This window comes from Capra hircus, chromosome 9 (assembly GCF_001704415.2).
Source record: "Capra hircus breed San Clemente chromosome 9, ASM170441v1, whole genome shotgun sequence".
Lineage (NCBI taxonomy): Eukaryota > Metazoa > Chordata > Mammalia > Artiodactyla > Bovidae > Capra > Capra hircus.
The window spans coordinates 67,436,519-67,460,798 of NC_030816.1; the positions used below are offsets into that span (position 1 = coordinate 67,436,519).

Here is a 24,280-nt window from a genome sequence, read left to right on the forward strand (position 1 = left end):
CTTATGGCAAAAAGTGAAGAGGAACTAAAAAGCCTCTTGATGAAAGTGAAAGAGGAGAGCGAAAAAGTTGGCTTAAAGCTCAACATTCAGAAAACGAAGATCATGGCATCTGGTCCCATCACTTCATGGGAAATAGACAGGGAAACAGTGGAAACAGTGTCAGATTTTATTTTGGGGGACTCCAAAATCACTGCAGATGGTGACTGCAGCCATGAAATTAAAAGACGCTTACTCCTTGGAAGGAAAGTTATGACCAACTTGGATAACATATTGAAAAGCAGAGACATTACTTTGGCGACTAAGGTCTGTCTAGTCAAGGCTATGGTTTTTCCAGTGGTCATGTATGGATGTGAGAGTTGGACTGTGAAGAAAGCTGAGCACTGAAGAATTGATGCTTTTGAACTGTGGTGTTGGAGAAGACTCTTGAGAGCCCCTTGGACTGCAAGGAGGTCCAACCAGCCCATCCTAAAGGAGATCAGTTCTGGATGGTCATTGGAGGGACTGATGCTGAAGCTGAAACTCCAAAACTTTGGCCACCTCATGCGAAGCGTTGACTCATTGGAAAAGACTCTGATGCTGGGAGGGATTGGGGGCAGGAGGAGAAGGGGACGACAGAGGATGAGATGGCTGGATGGCATCACCGATTCGATGGACGTGAGTCTGAGTGAACTCCGGGAGTTGGTGATGGACAGGGAGGCCTGGCATGCTGTGATTCATGGGGTTGCAAAGAGTTGGACACTACTGAGTGACTGAACTGAACTGAACTGATAATATGAAGACCAGTATGAGAGCAGAAACATAAATCAACTTGTGAATAAGCATAATTGAATATATAAGCCATCATAATAAACTATGAATTCTTCAGGTTCCTGGTGCTATATTCAAATGCATCTCTTTTATATTATGAAAGAGAACAAGTAAACTGTGAGGATGAAAGGATGTTTTGCAGGAGAGCCTATTTTAGACTTTCTCTTTAACAAGCGCTGGAAAAAAATTTAAATGCTCCAATTTTGTGCTTTGAAGTATGTTATGAGAGTGCATGATTCCAACTTAATAAAACGTATTATCACTTCATTCAACAGAAAGAATCAAGACTTGAATTTCCCCAAGTTATTCTTTTAAAGACTCATTATTTCATTCAGGATTGGTCTCCCTTAGACACTCAGTGACAATATGAGAGTCGTAGTGAGTTACAGCAGTAATTATCTGGGTCTCCATGTTTCTGAGATCCCAATTCACTACCACAAGAGGCTCCGCATTCTCTTACACTCTGACTAGTCTTTGATGAAACTTGACTGTGAGAGACTGATATGCCTCACAAGCTGGCATCTCTAAAAATACTCAAGCCTCCTAAGTTTGTATTCTTATCTCATAATATCCAATATTGAGTCTTTCTTCTCAAATGAGCATCTGCCAATCATTTGCTGTGTTTCCAGAAAACCGGCTCCTAAGAAATGCCATGACCAAATCATCAGGACACTCTTCCTTTTCTGGTCCCGTCCTATTTCATGACACACTGTTGGGCTGCATGGTTCCTCCAAAGCCAGAACTTCCCCGGGTCACAGTGCAGCTCAGAATGAAGTATCTAAAGTATAGTCCAATAGGGATTACAGACAGCTCACCAAGTGAACAGGAAACTACAGGAATAAATGGAGAACTGCATTTTACACACACACGTGCAAATATGAATAAACTTTTCATGAAAAATCCTACCGACTTCCATGCTTCACAATCTGGTTCCAGTCAAACCGTTTTTCTATTTCCACTTTTCCAAGTCCCATGCTTTATTTTTCTTACAAACCACCTCCCAAATTATAACCTTCTTTTTATCAAACGGTCCTCAGCACAAATGATGAGTACCTTGATCTCTTGGAGGCTGGATCACCATACAAAGTGCAACTGCACCTGTCACTGAGGCAGGCCCTGACCTCCAGGTGTTTCATTCTCTCTAGACCAGCGGTCCCTAAAACTCTGGCCCCAGGGGTGGGTGGTTTTAGGATGACTCAAGTGCATTACATTCATTATGCACTTTATTTCTATTATTATTCCCTGGGGCCTCCTTGGTGACTCAGACAGTAAAACACCTGCCTGCAATGCAGGAGACAGGGGTTTGATCCCTGGGTCAGGAATATCCCTCGGAGAAGGAAATGGCAACCTACTCCAGTATTCTTGCTTAGAGAAGTCCATGGACAGAGGAGCCTTGCAGGCTACAGTCCATGGGGTCGATAAGAGTCGGACACTACTTAGCAACTAACACACACATTTCTATTATTATTACATCAGCTCCACCTCAGATCACCAGGCGTTAGATCCCAGACCTTAGAGCTGTAGGGACCCCTGCTCTAGACGACCGCAAGAGGAAGCACTGTCACCTCATACCCTTCAGGCTCTGGGTAAAAGCCAGTGTCTTCTTCCAATGGAAACGTATTTATGTATAGCACTCAAGTGCTTAAGAACACCCCCTCCTTTTCCACCCTCTGTCTATATTTAATATTTCAGAATTGGCCCTCAATAAAGTCTAAATAATAGCAAGTGCCCCCATGGCCTACCATCAAGCGTGTTATTGAGACATCAGCGTTCCCACATGCACTAAAGTGAGATTAAAAATTAATGAACTGCACAAATTATTTTATTACGATACCGTATTTTTTATTCTCTCCTAGTTCCTCACAAAGCCCTGTGTACTTCTCTAGAGACTAAAAGTGCAACTAGAGTTAAATCTAAAATAGGCTACTTTCTACAGTGGTTATAACCAGGGTTGCTAGGTCAAAGTGCCCACTGAGGAAATGATAGCCTTTGTTTTGGTAACTTATTAACTTTCAGTTATTGTCTCATACATCGCTTCTGCATAAAGGGCCTCTTGTGCTATGAAATATGCCCACGATCTAGGTACCTATCTTCTCTCCTATTTATTAGGTGGATTAATAAGCAATCATGCAGGCAAATTAAAAGAAGAGAGTTTTCTCACAGACACTAAAGACCATCCAGACCTAAAGAATATTTTTCAAAATTGTGATTAAGATGCCACAGAACTCACTCAGTCGCTATCTAAGTAACATTCTTACAAGTAAGACACCTGCATGGAAGTACCTCCCAACATTTTATATCCCTGCTTTTAACCAACAATACATAAATTGAAGAAAATGGTTTTTTTATGTTAAAGTGGCCTCCATTTGCGCTAAACTTAGTGTATGGTATGTCATTTCTATAGCCAAAAAGTGGGAAGTAGGAAAATTTTGAATAACTGGCACAGGTGTGAATAACAGTGCGTCCATTAGCAATATATTTGCTTTACTTTTATGATTAAAGTCATTATCCTCGAGATTTCTGGGTTTCTGGGACAAAGATAGCAATAATAATACGTTAATTCAAAGTCAATATATCTCCTATGCAAAATACATATACTTCACACTAATGACAAATGCAACAGGATTTTCTGCATAGGAGTTTTCACAAGATATGCCTTTCAACTGTTTCATTTCATCTAACTGTGTCTGCATGGAAATGCCCAGACCAGGGACCAAACTCTCCACATGTTACAGACGTGTGCCTTCTGCTCTCTACTGTTTTAGGTCCAAAATCTTTACGCTGAAATACAAATCCTTACAAGATGTATCCCAACCTTTCTAACTTTTTCACTAACATTCAATTCATATGCATTTTGTGCTCTCCTCAAATCAGATGCTTCTCTGAAAGCACCCTTGACACTTTTCAGGCTGCGTGCTAAGTCCCTTCAGTCATGTCCGACTCTTTGCTAATCTATGGACTGTAGCCTGCCACTCTCCTCTGTCCACGGGATTCTCCAGGCAAGAATACTGGAGTGGGTTGCCATGCCCTCCTTCAGGGTATCTTCCTGACCCAGGGATCGAATCCCTGTCTCTTATGTCTTCTACACTGGCAGGTGGGTTCTTTACCACTAGTGCCACCTAGGAAGCCCCCTTTTCAGGTTGGCACCTATCAAAATCAAGGCCCACCTAAAGCACCTCATTCTCATAGGAAACTCTCTCAATATCCCCACCCAAGGGTGATGTTGCACCTTAATATTTCATATATTCCTGACTTGTGATACTTAACCTGCTTTTTAAATTTTTTGTGATATTTTATTTTTTAACATTATTTTATTTTTTATTGGACTATAGTTACTCCACAATGTTGTGTTAGCTTCTGCTATACCGAAAAGTGAATCAGCTATACATAAACACCCTCTTTTTTTTATTTTCTTCCCACTTAGGTCACCAGAGAGCACTGAGTCGAGTTCCCTGTGCTTACAGCACGTTCTTATTAGTTATCTCTTTTATACATAGTAGTGTATATATGTCAATCCCAATCTTCCAATCCATTCTACCTCCCCTTCCCCCCTTGGTATCCATATGTTTGTCCTCTTGTCTGTGTCTCTATTTCTGCTTTGCAAATAAGTTCATCTATACCATTTTTCTCGGAGAAGGCAATGGCACCCCACTCCAGTACTCTTGCCTGGAAAATCCCACGGGCAGAGGAGCCTGGTGGGCTGCAGTCCATGGGGTCGCTAAAGGTCGTTCACGACTGAGTGACTTCACTTTGACTTTTCACTTTCATGCATTGGAGAAGGAAACGGCAACCCACTCCAATGTTCTTGCCTGGAGAATGCCAGGGACGGGAGAGCCTGGTGGGCTGCCGTCTATGGGGTCACACAGAGTCGGAGACGACTGAAGCGACTTAGCAGCAGCAGCAGCAGCAGCATATCGTTTTTCTAAATTCCATATACATGCACAACCTGTTTCTTTTAATTATAGCTTCCTTTGCATAGTTCTTTTCCTCAATATAATAAATTATAAACGTTTTCATGATGCCTCACAAGGGCAGGAGAAAACTTTGGGCAGTAAGGACTATGTTCACTATCTTGATTGTCGTGACAGTCCCACAGGGGTAAACAGTTTGAAATCATGCCCCACAGGGTTAACAGAACTGGTGACTAACAGAAGAAATTCTTGAGCTCGTCTCAAAGAACAGCAGGTAAGGGATCTGCTTGTTAAAAACTCCTCTACTTCTAACCTGCCTTCACTGACCAAGCTCACCTTAATTATTATTTTTTAATTTATTTCACAAAAGTTTTGATGATGAGAACAGTCCATCTTCTTTATATTTTATATACTATTTATACTTTATTTCATATTCCCATATATCTTACACATATGAGGATCTCCATAATCATCTATGTTAAAACAGATTTGTATTATATTATTGGACATTCCAGCTCTCTTCCAGTTGTAAGCCTCAAAAATCATGTCTAGACCTTTTCTGTACGATGTTTCTAAACCAGCTGGCAAGAGGATATATTCTGAAGAGTAACTGGAGGTAAGCAATTTTTTTGAGGATTCAAAAAAAAATAATAGCCTGAAGTAGATTTCAGACACGAACAGCCTGATCTCTAAAGAAGTTAATAAAATAAAAATGAAAACTACATAAGAAGAGGTCTGATTGAAGGAACCAGGGATATTTAGCCTGGAGAAAAGAATACTTAGGGTGAACATGATCGCTATCTTTAAATAATGATATGATTGTCATGCAAGTCGATGAGCAAACTTGCTCTGGACAGCGGCAGAAGGCTCAATTGATGAACGGAAGTGTACAAGAGTGGACAGGCCTCCCTGAGAAAGGAAGAGCTGTGTGTGCAGAGTGAATGCAGGCAGTCCTTGGTGACTTGTCCTGAGTGATCGCTCCTCACTCAGTTGGGGATTAAATGATGCCTCTAGTGGTTTTCTCTAAGCCTAAAATTCATGAAAAACTTCACACTGCAAAGTGTTCTGTCATCCCTGGACAAATCAATACATCAGACCCTACCCTTAAGGATAATCAGCATAATTCAAATTACGACACTTTAAAGGATGCCCTAAAAAAGTCATCACTGCAGTATTACACGTTGTATCAGAGTGACAGGAAGACGCAAAATTACCCACAAAATGCTAAACTAGCACTGAAGATGCAGCTTGTTCACACCCAAGATCTGACCTGTCTGGAAACCAGCACTAGGACAGGTTCCTCTGAATAAGGAAGCAGGCCATCTGCATATTTCCAAAAGAGCCTCAGAAATTCATTTCCCCACCCCTAACCCTCTCACTGCCTCACTTTTCAGAAACACTTACATGCCAGACATAGGAACAGTAGTTTGATTTACACAACAGTGTGGCATATTGTAAAAATCTTTTATGAAACATAAACCAAAACCAGTTGGCTTAAAGGAGATGTCAACCATTAAATATATGTTAGACACTGCTTGCTTTTATAAGAAGGGTTAAAGTAATCAAAGCCAGGAAAATGTTATTAATTTCAAAATTTCTTCTCTTTGCTTCTCATTGCTCCCATTCTACATAAAGAAAAGGAAGAATATAGGAAAAGAAAGACAAATTATCAGGATAATGTCCTCACAATCTAAGCTCCTGGGATTACTAGCTAGAATGTACAATTCTTCCATACCAGTTACTAATATTTAGCATAAGTATTTTCAACGACATTAGGTTTGACATTAGTAAATTCTCACCAAACATGGACAAAAATCAACTGATGACAGAACAAATTTGAGTTTATCCATTAAAGATCTAATCTCCACATAGCATCCAGTTTTTTGCTATATTCTATACTGCCGGGTGATTTATTTTTAAAGGTCATTTTGAGTACTCTCAGCCACTTGGCCCATTTTAAAAGCTACACTTGATTAAATTTGGGCAACAAGTTCATTGCAATATCACTGAGGTCATCTGAACAAGTAAACAGACTATAATTTCAAAAACAAATGAATTTGGATTCCTTTTCTTTTGCTTGACATGGGTATAACTATCTCAAAATTTTGGTACACATGTTCATCTGTGACCCATCCAAAATTTAGATGCATTAGGGATATTACACTAAGCTGTGGAGCTGCTGACCATTATCTTTCTGAAAACAATTACATATGCCTGTAATAAATTGCATCAATAGCAGTCAATTATCTCAAGAACACTCTACTAACCCTTGTCACAAATGTATTGCTGTGCATCAGATTTTTTTCCCCAACAACTGAATTATTCTCGAAACTTAGTATTGCTTCACATCCTAAAAATAGCCACTCCAGTTCTCTTGTGTTACCCTGCTCTGTTCCCAGGAGGTAGGGCAGTGCTATAAACAAAGCTTTATTTTTTACAGATGAAGAAACAATGAAATGTAACGGAGGTACAGCCACTTGGCCTGAATCATTTTGAAAATCAATAATGAGGCAAGCAATGAACTAGTGGGGTCAAGGTTTACTGTCAGCCCTCCTGGGGTCCTCTGCAACCCTGGTGTGAGCTCTAATGAGCACATCCTCACAACATGGGCACAAAAGAAATCTGAAATCCTCATTTTTACCCCCCAGATCTCTATCTCTCCCAACACAACCTTGACACATCGCAAATACATTGAATGACAAGAGAATTAATTGAATGTTTCCAACCCTGGATTCTTTTTTCCCTCGCTTAGAGAAATGGGGATTGTTCAAAATGGAAGCATCAGGAGAAAAAAATAATAATAATACAGTCTGATAACTGTTCCATGGATAAAAGAGAAGCTGAACTTCCCATGACCTGTCCATCAAGTGCCGGGGCCAGCCATTAGGACTGTCCCATGGGGCACCGCTGAGTTGCAAAGACATATTTCCTCACTCGATTCAAGTGGAAAGAAAAGACTCACCCCCAGCTTCTTCATTTTTCTCTGCCTCCATAGGGCAAGGTCTTCAGTGGAGAAAAGGCACATCCTCCCTCTTTTCTGCCTAATTCAATCCAAGCAGCCCCACCAAGAAACAAGTCTTTCTCAAACCCTACCACCCTAAGCCATGACCACCTCCATACAACTCTCCTCAGAGCACCCTAACAAAATATGGTCAAAGAAAACTGTTCTGCAGAGAGGAATCCCGGTTCAACACTAAACTTCTCTATCCAACCGCAGGAAAAAAACTCCCTCAAGATGACTCCATCTGTGCAGAACACAAGGAGAGGCTGACTACGGCTGCAAGAAGTATCTGGGACTGCTGCACAGAGAGGTGAGGGAGCTGTTTCCTGGAGGACTTCTTTAGAAAAAAACTGAAGAAACAGTTAAGGGTGAGCAGATTGATGTGCCTGTGGGAGCAAGATTTCATCCCTCATGTGGTTCTGATGACCCCTTTGCTTAGTGGGTCAAAGGTCTGTTCTCACCATGCAGACAGCAAGCGTCGTGAGAATTTAGGCATTAGGCATTTATGACTTTAGGACTTTAGGCATTCACCAGATATCTACTGTGCACCTACTGTGCACCACGCCTTGTGTCTACCACACTTTTGTGAAAGCGGAAACCATCCTCACCCGTTAGAAATTTTATAAGAAAAATCACGTTAAAAATGAAAAATTCATTTAAACAAGATTTAAAATACATTTTAAAAATTCATTTAAACAAAATAAAAACAAAATTAAAAATCCAAATATTATTTGCGGTAATCACTTTAACAAACTGATCAATGCGTTTTACAATAGTTACGTGTCATTTGTAAACCATTTTTTTTCCTCCTTCCCATTAAAAAAAAAAAAAAAAGCCAGGAAGTGATTCTATAAGTATGAAGGGTTGTAATGCTAAAGAGGAATTTTTTAAAAAGCTAGTGTTATAATATTTAGTTATATACAAACAGTACTTCCTCAAAAATTACCTTACTGCAAAAAAATATTTCTAGCAGCTACCTTACTAGAAATACAAATCTATGTGTGTGTGTGTGTGTGTGTGTGTGTGAAAAGTGAAAGTGAAAGTCCCTCAGTCATGTCCGAATCTTTGTGACCACCTTGGAATTCTCCAGGCCAGAATACTGGACTGGGTAGCCTTTCCCTTCTCTGGGGGATAGTCCCAACCCAGGGATTGAACCCAGGTCTCCCACATTGCAGGTGGATTCTTTACCAACTGAGCTATCAGGGAAGCCCTATATATATATAATGGGATGTTTTCATTACTGATTTAGTAAGATTTTACAATGCTTCTTTAACTGTTATTTGGGTGGAGTGACTCAATATAAAAGCAGAGATTCCTAAAAACACTAGAAAGGAGTATAATGGCTGAATACACCATAAAAAGTTTCTAAATTAGTCCACTAGAATATAAACAGCATGAGGACAGGATTTTTTTTTTTTTTTACTGTTTGGTTCACTGATGAATCCCCAGTGTATAGTACAGCACTTTTTCCAGAGTAGGTGCCTAATAAATTTTTGTTGCATTAATAAATGTTTGTTTAAAAGTCAACAGTCTCATAAACACTTTAGCTGGTCTCCTAAGAAAGCCCAAGGCCCCAGGAGTAAACACTGGTTCTCTGGCTCTTGCAATTCACGTAGAAGTTCAAGTTGGGTAATTCTGGCCCCAAAGGCTATTTTTAGATCAAAAACTCAAGAAGGATGATACACAGAGAACCACATAATTTAGTCCACTTCACTAGTGTAGCACTGGCTGAGTTAAAGGAGAAATATCCCAAATTTTAATTGCTATTTCCATTTGTTAATTATGAAGAAACAAGTGTCTTCTGACATCACTTCTTAAACCATTTCAATCAAAAGTCTAAGTATTTTATTGTCTTTTCTTTTGATCTAACCCCTTCTTTGGAGAAGGAAATGGCAATCCACTCCAGTATTCTTGCCTGCAAAATCCCATGGATGGAGGAGTCTGGGAGGCTACAGTTCATGGAGTCGCGAAGAGTCAGATGAGTAACTAACATATAACCCCTTCTTAACAATAATCTTGCCTGCGCCTGTGCATGCTCAGTCACTAATTTGTGTCTGACTCTTTGCGACCCCATGGACTGTAGCCCCCCTAGGTTCCTCTGTTCATAGGATTATTCAGGTAAGAATACTGGAATGGGTTGCCATTTCCTCCTCTAGGGGATCTTCCCAAATCAGGGATCAAACCTCTGTCTCTCTGTGTCTCCTGTATTAGCAGGATGATTCTTTACCACTGAGCCACCTGGGAAGCCCCAATCATAGCTACGAGGTATCAAGTGTTTACTGTGTATTGTGGAGAAGGGAATGGCAATCAGTGCCAATATTCTTGTCTGGAGAATTCCACAGACAGAGGAGCCTGGTGGGCTATAGTCCATGGGGTCGCAAAGAGTTGGACACAACTGAGTGACTAATACTTTCACTTTCATTGATACCAATGTCCACATTCTCATAAAAATTTCACAATGACCCTTAAACAGAGATTACCATTCTCATGTTGTAATTGCAAAGAGATTAGCTGGCCTTCCTAAATTCCCCGAGCTGGTCGTGAAACTGGAATTCACCCAGGTCTGAAATGAAGTGAAAGTCGCTAGATCGCATCTGTCCGACTTTTTGAGACCCCATGGACTACAAAGTCCATGGAATTCTCCAGAATACTGCACAGCAGAGCTTTTCCCTTCTCCAGGGAATGGTCCCAGCCCAGGAATTGAACCCAGGTCTCCCACATTGCAAGTGGATTCTTAACCAGCTGAGCCACAAGGATAGCTGCCCTCAAACCAGGTTCTTAACCCCTAGGCTACCTGGGTATCCCACTGGCAGATGTGTATAAACTACTGGGGAGAACAATGTGATGAGAGACAAAATGGCTGATGATTTCTTTAAATCTGTGAAATAATTTTGATGTGCAAACACTAGCTTACGTGGTGTGGAATGGTGAAAAGACCAAAGGTTGTTGGAGCCAAACGGCCCTGAGTTCAGATCCAGCTTCACCACCAACTATCAGTGCATCCTTGCAAAACCACTTACCCTTTCTGAGTCTCGGTTTCGTTAAGTGTAACCATGAGGAGCATGCCTGCACTGAAGCCTGCACAGAGTAAGTGTTCTTAAAACCTAAATTCCCTTCCTTCTAACGGATTTGCTAAATTGGCACCGGGCTGATTTTTTTAAGTGTTTGGTTCATCCTTGTAATACCATAATTACAGAATATAATGACACTGCATTCTCTATAACTACAAAGTAGAATTTATAAACTGATAAAATTATGAGTTGGAAGAGCCTTTAGAAGCCATCTGTTCCCATCTTTTCCATTTCCAAATCAAGTCCAGAGTTTAAAATGACCCATTTCCAAGTTTTTACAGAAAGTTAATTGCAAAGACACAACTAGACTTTAAGTCCTCTGCCCCGGCTCCCACTAACCCCCTGGTTTTTGCCTCACATTACACAGGCATGGCAATGCATGTAATTTTCAGACAATTAAGCAGTATAAAATAACCTCAGTTTAATTGCATCCAATTAACAAACCAAATTAGTGTTTCATATGTACACTATTAAACTAGTTGTCTGGCTTCCAAAAGAAATAAAACACTGTTTCAAATGAATCTAGCATTTTAGTGAACAAAGCTACTTACAATTTAAATTACCTTTCCTATAATCTTCTTTATATGGAATTAGACCTAATCTCCATTTTAAAAGAAATACTCTCTGCAACTATCAGGATGAGAATTACTACACTGCATTCTAAGTATCAAATTTTCCTTCTCACTGTACACACATGATTTTCTGAGATTAGCGTGTTTGTGCACTTGCATGTCCATACACATATGCATGCCTACAGATCCCCAAGCGAATACAAATGAGGGTGTGTCTACATTTACTTATTGCCTAGTTTCAAAAGTCCCATCTTTCTGGTGAGCTTCTGAAATGTAGTGAATCTGCCATAGTGCAAATAATGAGTTTCAGAGAGCTCCTGCTTTCTTTTTCAAAGAAAATAAAACCACCAAATAAATCTGTCAAAAAAAAACTGCTTTTCAAGAGCACTGCACTAGGCTATCTGTCCAGTATTGCTGTGAATTAGGTATAAAAGTTATCAATGAAAAAGCAGTATTGTAGGGTTTCCCTGGTGGCTCAGTGGCAAGGAGTCCTCCTGCCAATGCAGGAAACACGGGTTTGATCCCTGGTCCAGGAAGATCCCACATGCTGCAGAGCACCTAAGCCCATGCGCCATGTGCTACAATTACTGAGCTTGTGTTCTAGAGCCCAGGAACCACAACTACTGAGCCCCATGTGCCGCAATCATCGAGCCCTCGCACCCAAGAGCAACAAGAGAAGCCATCTCAATGAGAAGCCCACACGCCGTAACTAGAACTACTCACCACAACTAGTGAAAAATCTGTGCGGCAAAGAAGACCCAGTACAGCCAAAAAATAAATAAATAAAATTTAAAAACAGTATTCTAATGAACCATGAAATGAATCATCTATTCATTTCTTAAATACTTACATCTAAAAACATAAATACCTTGTAATTCTGAGTATAACCATTTTCATAAGTTGGCCAACTTTAACTATTAGTATTTATGAGTATTTTCTGGAGCAAAAAGTTCTACAGTAGGTTAAAATAATAATGCAGTACTGTATTTAAAATGTAGTTCGAACTGACAATCTGTCATACCTATTAGGCCATTTTTATCAAAATATTTTAATCACTCTTATTACTATTTTACAAGGTGCTTTTAAGATGTCCATTAACAGGATAAAAGAATCATACACGCAGTAGTGTCAATCTTTGTTACTTCTCTTTGGAGCATTACAACAATTTTACTGCCTCCAGCTACCAAGATATCCATCCCATATACCCTTATCATCTTTCTAAAACATATACATCATAGCATCACTTCTCTGCTTAAAAACCTAAGTGAAATCCAGCTCAGGAGGGCTGTAGAGCCCCACATATCTGGAATCAATGTATCTTTCCAGGCTCACCTTACTCTTTCTCTCCCATTACTTTAACTCTGCCCCAGGACTCCAGGTCAAATTGTGCTGGGCCTTTCCCTTCCCCTTTTGTTTACTGAAATCCTACCCAGTTTTCCAAGGCCTCAGTTAAAAATCACATCCTCCCAAAAATATTTTCTGATCTTTCCTGCTGGGGGAAAATAAAAAAAGTGCCTCCATTCATACACTGCTTTCACTAGTAAGCTTAATAAAGTTTACTTAGAAACCATCTGTCTTCTCTAGACTGTAAAATTCTTACACTCTTTGTCTTTCTATTTCTCAGTTATTCATTCTGATCTCCAGTATGACTCCATTGCTTGGAATAACTACAAATACTGGTTCTTTCTACCACCTAAATAAAATGTTTTACATTATATAAATTTTAGAACAGGAAGCAAATAATTAAATGATACAGCTGACAAAATGGAACATGAGTCCAAGAGTCCATACATAAAAGAATGTTGTATTTCAGGAACCTCTTTGCCTTCACATTCTCTTGTAAGTATTACACTGACCACTCATCACACATATAGCAAAAAAAAAAAAAAAAATCAGATCCAAATTTCTCCAAAATTTCTGAAGTTTGCAAACATGTAGACTAATTATCTGGGAAAATGAATGTTTTAGTAGCTATTTAGAATCATATAGATCCAGCTCATGCAGAGCTCTAAAGATTAATCGGTTACTTCACACAGTGACCTTGTAAAGACTTTTGAATTTGCAGTTATTTATTAACTGAATCAATGAAGCCAGCCAATTTAGTTAACTGGAGCCCCAAATAAGTATGTTATAAAACAAACTGTTTATTCCTAAAAAAAAGAAAAATGTTAGTTTGCATACAACTAACCCCCTCAAACTGAAGTCAGCATATAAAATCATAAATTTCCAGGAGAGTCATTTATATGGAGGTACTATGAAAAGACACAGGTTATACACAAGCCTGCTCCAGGTTCTAGGCCCTGCCTCCCAAATTCCCTCTCCAGTGAAAGTCTCTAACATGGCCAATGGCAGGGTCATCATATGCCTGGATTTGCCAAGGACAGTCTCCATTTATGCCAAGAAAGACAATCACTCATGTAGTCAACCTGCCCACATATTCTGAACTCATCTTGCATTACCTCTCCTGTTACCTGCCCTCCAGCCCCACTGGCCTGCTTCTAGCTCTTCAAAACAACTGTATATCCCCCAACCTCAGCTCATTTGCATTGTTCCTTCACTGAAGGATATTCCCCTCTCCCTATCTATCTTTTTCTCCTCTTATTTGTTCTGCAGTCTCAGCTCAAATATCACCTCCTCAGAGAGATCGCCTCCTCACTCCCAGACAGGGATGACAGACCTCTTGTTACACATGCCTTTATGTTTCTTCCATAGCATTTATAACAGACCTAATGATTAGGACCTGTCAGCCCCAACAGATTACAAGTTCCTTTTGTGATCTGGTTCATCATTATACCTTTGGTATCTAGCACAAGGTCTGACTCCTAGTAAATACTTGTTGAATGAATGGATGAATAAGCTGCAACTGATCAAGACAACCAGGGCACCTGTCATGATACTCTAAAGAAAGGGCTAAGATTTTAAGTGAGTGACAACGCAGAACACCGGAGGGCCCTGAATACTTCCTGACTTTACATCCAACCATCCTGTGACCAAAAGAGCAGGTCAAACCCCACCTGCTTTCTGCACAGAACTATCTTCAGGCACACAAACATCACTTTCATTGCTTCTTTCCAAAGCTATAAATTTGGAGCCTAACCCTTCATTCATTGCTTCTCTCCAAAGCAAGCACTTTCCTCAAATACATCAAATGGTTAGATTCCAAATTTGTAGCGGTTAGGAAATCTAAAGTTATGGACACTTGTAAGATCACATGTCACAGTTAATACGTGTCACATGTCAAGTGATGGGCAATGAAAGTATATGTTAAGATTAGTGGCTCATTATTTGACCCAGAACAATAATGACACAAATTATCAAGCAGTTCTGATTCTATTCTAAATGCAGCGGTTAAAACAGTATGCAGTCCTAGGTTTATATTAATGCTAGTAGCCATGATACACCTCAGAAACCAAAGATTTCGCAGATCAAGTAAGCTGTGTCCTCCCTTTGTACATAAAGACTTGGTGTTGCTTCACAGCAATAGATGAAATGCTGAAATATTTTTCCAAATTACTTACAGCCATCTCATAGCAACAAATACTGATCTATAACCTCCCTTTTTATTAACTTTATCATAAACAGCATATAGAAAGCAATGCTTTTGATTGTGATCAAATACCAGGAACGGGTAGAAAATTACATGACTTGCACAATTTCCTTCAAATAAGCACAATATTATTTTCATAAAGTTTTCCCATTTTCCCTCCATCCTCTGTGTTCATCCACAGCTTCAAACATTGAGAAGACTGACTCATTGACTTAAGATTCACTGAAGTTTTACTCAAGATTAATGAAGACTCTGCCTCTGTGATTACAGCAAAGCCATACACATGGTCTGTTCCTTATAAATCTGAAGTCCACTGAGTTGACTTAGCAAACTACCTCTGCTCCTTTTTCTAATATCAGTTTAAAAGGCACAATACTTACATACCAAGTTTTAGCCAAAATATGCATTCACAATGAATTAATATATAAATACATTAACCAGAAGCATATCACTGGAAGCTTCAGGTGGAAATTTAAATTGTGAACCATTTCTGCACCTACAGGACCAGTGCATAGACCTACAGAGAGTACTGCTGAGGCTGGCTATGAACCAAAATGTGATAATCATGTTTAACAGACATAGGTGATAAGTTTGATGCACAACCATCCATCCAGTTGATCTTAGCCACTTTCCCCTTATTATAATATTTACCACATCAGGTATCAATATTCCTCATCTTAATGGATTACACTTTCCTCACCAAATAACATTTTCTATAGGTCTTTAAAACTACTTTTCCTATGTTGAAGCTTTCTGATTAATTTCAGCTAAGTACTAATAACTCAAAATCTAAAACCAACACAGAAAGAGAACATGTTATTTGTAACTGCTACTACTGAAATAAACCCTGCTTAAAAAAAAATTGACAAATTCTTAAAGATTCTTTATTTTGATTGAATCAGCATAAAAGATTCAGCCTGATTTTCTGAATAGTGACAAAGCGCCAAAACCTCAAGCAGACACATGTACCATTATTCCACAAGGAACACCTGCAAACATGTTGCTTGTTTTGTTTTCATAGTAACAAGAACGTTTATCAACACATCTTATGTAAAAGGAGCCTGATCAATCAAAAGATTTTGCTGGCTAATCTTTCAATGTAGTCAAATAACATGATCTCATTACGTGATAATATACACAGTAAATTCACTTTTACATTCCATGTTTAAGAGACATATAAACATGTTTTATCTACTCTAATGGTATCTTTCCAAAGACTACTACAAGGATCTAACGAGTTGAAAATCAGTTACATCTTAATTTGTAGCATCATTAATATATTATCATGCCCCAAATAGCACCCAAATTAATTTCACATCGGTTTAATCATAAATGCCCTTATATAAATAAAAGCAGTCTCTAATAAAGGCAACCACATAAAATACAATCATCATCACAGAAATATAGATGCCAACAAGCAGATTTTGTTTTATACCTGACCGATGTTCAAAGCAAGAAACTCAGACAATTTTCTAACAGCTTCACCACTTAATACAACATTTTCCTATATATAAGAAATATACTGCATTTCAAACCTAGTGGTCAAAAGGGATTATGACACTTGAAGCACACTGTCATTAAGGAGATACAGGTAAATCCCTTTCACCTCAAAATTAAAATACACAGTTTTCATCTGGTACCATGACTTCTTAGTGTTCCACAGGAATTTTGTCTGAATAATGAAAATGATATCCTTTCTACTAAAGTGGAGGGCATTTCTGTCTTGATAAATTATTTGGCCTATATCCTAAAAATCAAAACCAGTCTATTTATTATACAATCTTCTTGGGTAAATTTTTGCTTTGGCACTGTTATACAGAGAAAAAGCACAAGACATTCACAATTCTAATATATATGATATATATAATATATATGTAAGTACATATAACACATATGTGCAAATATTTTAAATAACTTGATTTCCTCAAAGACAAACAGCACCAAACATTACTATATCACTAGAGAAAACGTTTCTAATAAAGTTAAACTGTTTTTTTCTAGGAGGACAGATCATAGCAAACTTAATTAAAATGGATCTTATTACTATTTCAAGTAATTTCTGGGCTTGATTATGCACTACAGAAGAAACAACTGTACTGAAGAGAAAAATCAATAGCCCTTGACCAGGGCTGTGGGTATGCTAGAAAAAACACAGTTCTCTCCTGCCTTACCCAGGTCGAGCCTTTGGGGGTAGGGGAGAGTACCAATAACAATTTGGAAGTCAACTGAATTATTTTTAACACGGCAAAAAAAGGAAGGAGGAAAATCAGTTCAAATTTTCCATTATAATGAAAGTACCGGAAACAAGCCTTTTTATGTTCATTTTAGGCCCAAGTAACTGTGCAGAGAATAGGGCTTTTGCAATGTCAGTTGCACACTCTGCTTCCTGTGCGAATTCTCAACCATTACAGGTGTCCTAAACCCTCCAGTGAAACCGATCTACTATCAAGGGATTCCTGCGGTCCCCTCGAAGCCACCCCTACTGCCCCCTACCCCGCACGTATGACTGCCCATTTCCTGCGAGTGTCTCTATTAAGGACCCTCTCTCTTCTGCACTCCTGCGGTTAAAATACCCACTTCTCCTTGGCGTGGCACGTAAAAGCTTTCCCATTAGAGAGGACTAGTTCCTGCAGTCCTTTCTACTTAGATGCTTTCAAGTCAGAGAGGAGTCACTTGAAGAAAACCCTCCTCCCCCGCTCCTTTCCCCCCACCGGAGCAACGTCCCTGAAGGACAACACCAAGGGACACTTCCTGACCTTCTACCCTTTCGCCCGATTTGGGCTGGGAGGGCTGGGGTCGCATTTTCTCGTGTCCTCTGCTGCACTGGATGTGTTATGTAAGACGGACAGGACGCGGGAGGCACATGCGTATAAAGCGCACGGATCTGTGATAACAGCTGGGGTGGCAGGGCAGATCTGGAGTCTCCCCCACCAAATACGACAGACACCACACACACACACACATACACACACACATTACCCCCCCACACACACACACGCCGCCGCCCCCCCACCCCCAGCAGTGTTTTCCTGTCTCGCCCCTACCAGAACCAGACGCACAGAAAGGAAAGGCGGGGGGGGAGGGGTGAAGGGAGGTGAGAGAGGAGGAGGAGCGGCCGCACGTCTGCTTTGATAGCAGCCGGCAGAGCCGCCGCGGCAGAGAGCCCCTCGTTAACCCCCTTCCTGTGGCTGCACCACGTCATGGAACATTCCCGGAACGGGCCAACGTTCCACCCACTTCAGGGAACAGACATAAAGGCGCAGACCCAGCTCCCCACAGTGCACAGCCCAAACACACATGTCCCTTTCCCGGTCCCCCGGCAGACGCACAGGCGAACACGCATGCAAGACGCCCCCACCGGTCTCCGCGCGCCCCCGGCCAGCCCGCCGCGCCGGGAGCCACTCTGCGGCCGGTGCACCCGCAAGGCGAGGGCGCCTCCGCCTGAACCTTCCATCGAGACAGTCCCCTCCTTCCTCGCTTCCTTCCTTCTCTCCTTCCTTCCTTCCTTCCCCGCTGGGGAGGAGAAAGGAGTCGCCGAAATGCCAACAGCCGGCTCCTCCGCTGCGCTCGCTCGGCCGCAGGCCGGCGGCCCGGCCCTCGCGCCGCCCGCCCCCGGCCCCGGCCCGCGCCGCGCGGCCCCCTCCCCCGTTACCTGACGACGGGCGGCCGGCGGCCGCGGCAGCCGCAGCGGTGGCCCGGCGGTGCGCGCCGGTGCACGTCCCTCATTAGTAACCAGGCACATTCCTGCCTCCAGCGCTCCCGCGCCGCCCCCTCCCCCCAGGACATTACGCAAAGCAGCCTCCCCTCATCTGCATAGATCCTCGGCCAGGGTATTCCCCGCATTTCCCAACGCGCCCGACCCCCCCTCCCGAGGTCTCCCCCATCCCCGCCCCCTCCGACCCTCACCCTCCGGACGCCGGTCCCGAGCCGGGGGCGCGCGCCGGGAGGGGCCAGAGGGGTCCGGCGGAGGCGATTACGGTGTAAAGTGAAACGAGCTCCCAATGCTAAAGGAGGCAGGAAAAAACACCGCGCCGAGGCCACTTACCGAGCCGAGGGACCTAGATTCCCGCCGCTCTGCTCGCCCGAACGGTCGGTCCGCCCTCCACGCACCCCGAGGCTGCACCCAGCACCCCCAAAAGTCGAGACGTGTAGGAATATGGTTAAGGAGCCAGGAGACCCTCCAAGTTGCTCCGGGCTCCCGGGAGCCTCAACGTCCAAGACACAACTTGGCCAAGACTTGTGCCACAGTCACCGGAGATGTTCCTGCGGAGACCCTCCTCCGGCGGGCAGAGACAGCGCTCGGCGGCGCCCCGCTCGCCTCCTCTCCACCCCCTCACCTCCAGCCCGCCTCCGGCCGGCCGCCCGCCCCCGGGCCGCTAGCCCCTCGGGCGGCTGTCAGCTCCCGGCAGCCGCCGGGTGACAGGGGCGGGAGGAGGGCGCGACGCGGCGGCCCGAGCCCGAGCGGGCGAGGGGGATCCTCGCAGCAGCAGCAGCGACAGCCGCTCACCTGGAAAGTCACCGCTGAGAAGAAGGAGGAGGAGGAGGACGGAGAGGAGGAGGAAGAGGAGGGAGAGGAGGAGGGGGAGGAAACCCCCCTGGTGCCCTTGTTCTCGCTGCCGCGGCGGCCGCTCCTCGCCAAGGCTGAGCGTGTCTGGTGGGGGGTGTCTGGTAGCATTTCCTTAAGGACAGAGGGAGGGCGGGTGCGGAGGGAGGGAAGCGATCCCGACCGCCGGCCCAGGCTCCTCTTTCCTTTTATTTATTTTTCTGACACTGTACGGAGATGGGCCCGGGGCAGGGGCCACGAGGCTCGGGAGGGAGCCGCGAGGCCCGGGCAGCAGCCGTCTGCGTGCGGGAGCCGCAGCGGCCGCCTCCCCTCCCGGTCTGTGGACGCACCGGGTTATTCCTGGCAGCGCCTCCCCGAACAGAAGTTACTAGGAGGAGTGCGCGGCGAGGGCGGGCGGGGGGGAGAGGCGGAGAGGGGGAGGGAGGAAGAGGGAGAGACTCAGCCAGCGACGTCATCGGATCCCCCAGCGCGTCCCAGGGAGGGAGGCTGAACCAGAAAAACCAGTCTGGAGCCGGCGAGCGGAGTGGGTTGAGCGGCTCGCGGGGCGACGGGGCAAGGAGGCGACCGCTAGGGCAGGGCCGGGCCCCCGCGCGGCCGCTCCGGGCGGGAAGACCGCGGCCGCGCTGTCGCTCGCTCGGATCGGGGATCTCCCCCGGAGGGCTGGTCTCTACTTGTCTTGCAGAAAAAAAACTTGGGCGTCTCTCGGAGCCTGAGAATTTCCTATAGGGATATGGAAACCTCCTCTCCCCACCCCCATCTTCCCCATTTCCCAGATGCTGGTTCCCGGTCTTGAACACGCACGGCATTACAGAATAATGAGTATTGTCTTGGACGATTCTGGCCAGTTCCATCCTCTGATCCCTTTCCCTCACCCCGCCTCTGCTACTCACATTTGTTATCGGTCAAGAAAAACAAAATCAGACTGTAGCTGCTGGCTGCGTTTCTGGAGCTTTGCAAAGTGTTTTAGTAGCACTTTTCTTGCCCCCCCCACCCCCACCCCCGCGGAAGCACGAACTTTTCTGGCGCCCGAAATGCCCCAACTGCCTTCCCTGAGGTCACTCACCAGGGCGCCCTGGGCGCACCCAGTTCGGGGAACGCGGCCCGCCCCGCCGGGGTATTCAAATCGGCTGGGGCAGCGGCGCAGGGAGCAGCTGCCGGCTTCCTGGTGGGCCGAGCTGGGACCTGGGGCGAGCGGCCGCCCCCAGCCTGCGCGAGTCCCTTCCTCCGAAGGGACGCGAGTGAAATCACACGCAGCTCGGGGAGAGCGGGGCCATGGGGCGGGGGAATCCCAGGCGAGTAGGCGCCGGGACGCTGGGCTTCCTCCCCGGCCCGGCGACACCCCGGGGGACGCCGGGGCTCCCTCGAGCCGCTAGCCTGCCCGTGTGGACTCATGTACACACTAGAGGGGGAGGTTCCCGGGAGGCCGCGGCGGCCGGAGAGCCGCAAGAGGCCGTCGGGCCGAGCGGATGCCCCGAGTGCCTCCTCCGGGTGGTCTCCGTACCGGGCGGGGACCGCGCGCCGCCCCTCCCGGGCGGCCGAGCGGAGCCGAGTGCCCGGGCGCCGCGGGCCCCAGCCGCCCTCCCCACCCCGCGGCCGCGCCGCCGCCCTGCCCCGGGCAGAGTAAACAAGAGACGCGCAAGATTTGACCTGGCGCGACCCGGATTTCTGGCCGGGGTTCCCCCTGAGCAGGTGACTCCGTGGGAGGGGTGGAAATTAGTCTCTGGAATTCCGAGCCAAATACATTCACTGTGGTTCTGCTTTTAAGGCAGGTATTTCACCGACAACTGCGAACTGTTTTGCGTCTCAAGTTTCAGATTTCGCGGAAAGGGACCAAATGTCAAGGCATATCAAATATTCCCTTCCCTTTTCATTAAAAGAGAGTGCATTAATAGGACAGCCCCTTTAATGACTGCAAGAATAGCACTGCCGGTTTCGTTTCTGTTTTGTTTTGTTTTTCATTTCGACGTATAATCAGTGCATTTCTGAGGTTCCGGTGCAAGGGCGACATAGCCCTGAAGGCCGCTTCTGCACCGTCAAGAGGTGATACATTTTTTATCGATATTTTTTTAAAGGAGAAAAATCTGAATGATTTTAAAAAGTTTCACTCTGTCCTTTGAGAGTGAGCTCATTTAAATTCAGGGCCTACTTCCACTGAAGCGGCTTCTCCTTTCATTGTATAAGTTTTTTTTTATCGTTCTGCCTCTCTTGACTTAACTTGAAGCACTTAATAAAAACTCCCGATCATCATTTTCTCTTAAATGTATGCTATTGCATTTTTAGACATCCGTTTATTAAGCAAAACGTGATTTTTGAAAATAGTTTTCACTGTCAAACCCACCTGCTATATACTCCCAGAACCCATTTTATTTAATTGCTTAATAGAGAAGATTAAGCAGTTTCTTTAAGAATCCAAACTTCTTTCACACACAATAACAGCTGCCCAAGCTCCCAGAAGCTAAGCAAGGAAAGTAGCAAGCAGTGTTTTGCTTCACAAGAATAAATGTTAGTTGAAATCTTAAAAGTCTGTTTTAAAGGACTAGATTAAGTGGTATAATGTGAATATTAGGATACTTAGGTAATTAGTTTACTTTTTTTAAAGCAAATAGACATGAGTTTTGATGACCTAAGTGGACCCCTAAAGATAGTCTTTAGTCCAGCTTTTGTCCCAAGATCATCAGATACTAAAGATGATAGCCTGAATTGAGTTAAAGCACAAGTAAAAATACTTATGAATATGTGTACACTAGGTGACATCCCCTCTGGTAGGAAGAATCACTGTCTTTAAGTAAAAGCATCCCTGTCTCCAGCTGCTAATGCTAAGACATGTCTGTCTAGTTGCTTCTATTTAAGGGCGATATGGTAACACAAAAATTCCTCTCCCCAGAGAACTTCAAAGTCAAAACCAAAACTGGCCTTGGTAAACTGTGCACTCAGCCCTGAGAAGTGCTATAGTTAAGTGAGGTTGGCTAGGGCAGAGCTTGACCCTGCCTGGAAAACCACATGGAGCATTACAACAAGGTAGGAACTTTCTTTTCATTCCTTGTCTTTCTTCTTACTTCTCAGGTTCAAAGGAAAGGAAAATCTGGTAATCTGGATTATAAGATATTAAGAAAGTAAAATAATGCCGCATGGCAGTAGGGTATTTTTTTTTCAGAGTCAGAAATCACTTCAAACTGAAAGCGCGCTTTTTTTTTTTTTTAGCTTTCACTGCACTGGTTCTTAGTTGCAGCACGTGGGATCTAGTTCCCCAACCAGGGATCAAACCTGGACCCCCTGCATTAGGAGCGAAGGGTCTTAACCACTGGACCACCAGGGAAGTCCCTGACAGCACTTCATTCAAAAAATATTTATTGAGTGCCTACTACATGCTGAAGACACTTAGGATCAGTGAACTCACAAAAAAAATCTCTGCTCTCTTGGAACTTGTATTCTAGTAAGGGGGAAAGGAGATGGAAGAGGAACAGGATATAAAACAGCCCTAACATATAAATGGTAGAGAACTTTGGACGATTACAAGCAAAAACAAAAATAGGGTAAAGGGTGGGGTGGGAGGTGTCATGTTTCAGTATTAAATAGGAAGATCAGAATGGGACTCACTGAGAAGTGACATTTCTGCTGAGGCTTGAAAAGGAAATGATTTAGCAGTGGATATATCTGGAGTAAAGAACGTTGCAGGTAGAGGGACCAGCTAAGATTAAGTTCTAAGACTGGAGCAGGCCTGGCGTGTTTGTGGACTTAAGGGAAACGTGACAGGAAAAGAATGCAACTGCCTGTGAATGAAACAGCCTCCCAGGCCACTGTCAGGACTTTTCTCATTCAGAAAAAAAAAAAAGCTTGACAAAGGGCCGATTTATTGTGTTACCACCCAATCCCACTTAATCTGAAATTTTGTGGGCCAGGAATCTGCATTTCAATAAGTTTTTGATCCTTATCCATTCTAAATCTCAAGATGTACTGCCACAAAGCACAGTGACTGATACACCCAGTCAGGTAGGAACTGGGTACCAGGAGCCATTGTACAGAAAGCTTCCAGAATCAGGCAAGGCTGTGTTGTTAATCAGGACTCTTGCAGTTGGCAAGTTGCAATCCTCAACTCAAACTAGCTTAATTAAAGGGACTTTATTGATTCACACAACCAGAATATCAAGGACTAAATTCCAATTCAGTGGGACCCTGAGGCTCAGATGATGTTACCCTGGTTCAGTCATTTCCCCTCTCTCCGCTCTTTGTGTCTCTCTGTTTCATTTCCTTCTTCAGATCAGCACTGTGTGGTGTGCTGGCTGTAGTCCCAAGTGACTGTTTTCCTGGGTTAGCAACCTCAGTAGGAAAAGACCTTCCCAGATAGCTCAGGCAGGCTTACTAGTCAAGTCCTTGCACCAGAACCAATCATTGATCACAGTTTCTGGAAGAGTACTGTGCATTTCAGCAGTCCATGCTGCTAGGAAGACTAACTTCTTCATTCTTGAGAGCACTCAGGGAATATGAACATCTGGTCTTTTTCCTAAGGAAGATGGGTTCAGAGGCTTCTCATGGAAAACCTTCTTAATAAAGTACAAAAACTCAGATTAGGAAACAGTCAGTACCAGGATTACTGAAATCCAAATGCACCTTAGATACAGGGGAAACAGAGGCTTAACAATACCTCACTAATAATTTACCTACATCACATTGGTACTCTGACGCTCAGTCGTGTCCAGCTCTTTGCAACCCCATGGGCTGTAACCTGCCAGGCTCCTCTCTCCATGGAACTCTCCAGGCAAGAATACTGGAGTGGGTTGCCATTCTCTTCTCCAGGGGATCTTCCTGA

At 43.7% G+C, this 24,280-nt stretch overlaps 1 protein-coding gene across 3 annotated transcripts in view; it reads right to left on the minus strand.

Annotated features, from left to right (window-relative positions):
• Positions 1-19,219, minus strand: part of HIVEP2 (human immunodeficiency virus type I enhancer binding protein 2) — a 216,657-nt gene extending 197,438 nt beyond the window's left edge. For 2 of the 3 annotated variants that reach the window (XM_018053281.1, XM_018053283.1), the window contains exon 1: positions 18,955-19,219. The gene's annotated coding sequence lies outside the window, so the exon portion shown is untranslated. Of the gene's footprint in view, positions 1-18,561; positions 18,645-18,954 lie in introns of those variants that run through there. The other variant, XM_018053282.1, reaches the window with a different exon arrangement.